The sequence below is a fragment of the Otolemur garnettii genome, unplaced genomic scaffold (genome assembly GCF_000181295.1).
Source record: "Otolemur garnettii isolate 467f Iridium unplaced genomic scaffold, OtoGar3 scaffold00173, whole genome shotgun sequence".
Taxonomy (NCBI): Eukaryota; Metazoa; Chordata; class Mammalia; order Primates; family Galagidae; genus Otolemur; species Otolemur garnettii.
Window position 1 is genome coordinate 2,694,171 of NW_003852568.1, and position 661 is coordinate 2,694,831.

At 47.0% G+C, this 661-nt stretch overlaps 1 pseudogene; it reads right to left on the minus strand.

Annotated features, from left to right (window-relative positions):
• Positions 1-661, minus strand: part of LOC100960526 — a 1,751-nt pseudogene that overhangs the window by 705 nt on the left and 385 nt on the right.

The following is a 661-nucleotide window of genomic DNA, read 5'->3' on the forward strand; positions in this document are numbered from 1 at the left end:
CAGCGGGTTGGCTGAACTGTCTGTTGCTGGACTGAGAGCTGGGCAGGCTGTGGCGGAGATGGAGGCAATGGCTGTGTCTTTTGCCCTACTGATGCTTGAGCCACTGGTGGACTGTTATTAGCCTGCTGACTATAGCCTGAGGAGACTCCTGGGTTGGCTGCCTTGTATTCTGAACCAAAGCCTATGAGTTTTTTTTTTTTGCCATAGGACCCTTGTTATCCCAAGTTCCACTATCCATGTTATGTTTTATTGGGGGTGGTGGAAGACTTAACCCTTCAATGCCATTCTTGGTCTTCAGTTTAGGTTGCTGTTTTTCAGGCTTACTAGCAGTGTCAGCCCAAGATGCTGGTTTTGGAAGAGCAATGGTAGCTGGAGGCAAACTATTTGAAGCCCACAATGTTACTAGCAATGGACTCACTACCAATAGCAGAGCCTACAACTTTTGGAATGTTGCTTGCAATTTCTGTGCTACCCAACTTTAGTTCTACCATCCCTTGGTATTCATGCTAGGAGCCTTACTCAGGGTCTCACTGGCAAAAGCTGACTGTCCATCAATCATGGCTCCACCTAAGGAGCTAGGTGCATAAGCCTAATTGATACTGTATCCAGAGCTCTGGTAGACTATCCCTGAGAACTGTTATTTCCCCATGCTGAGAAGTCA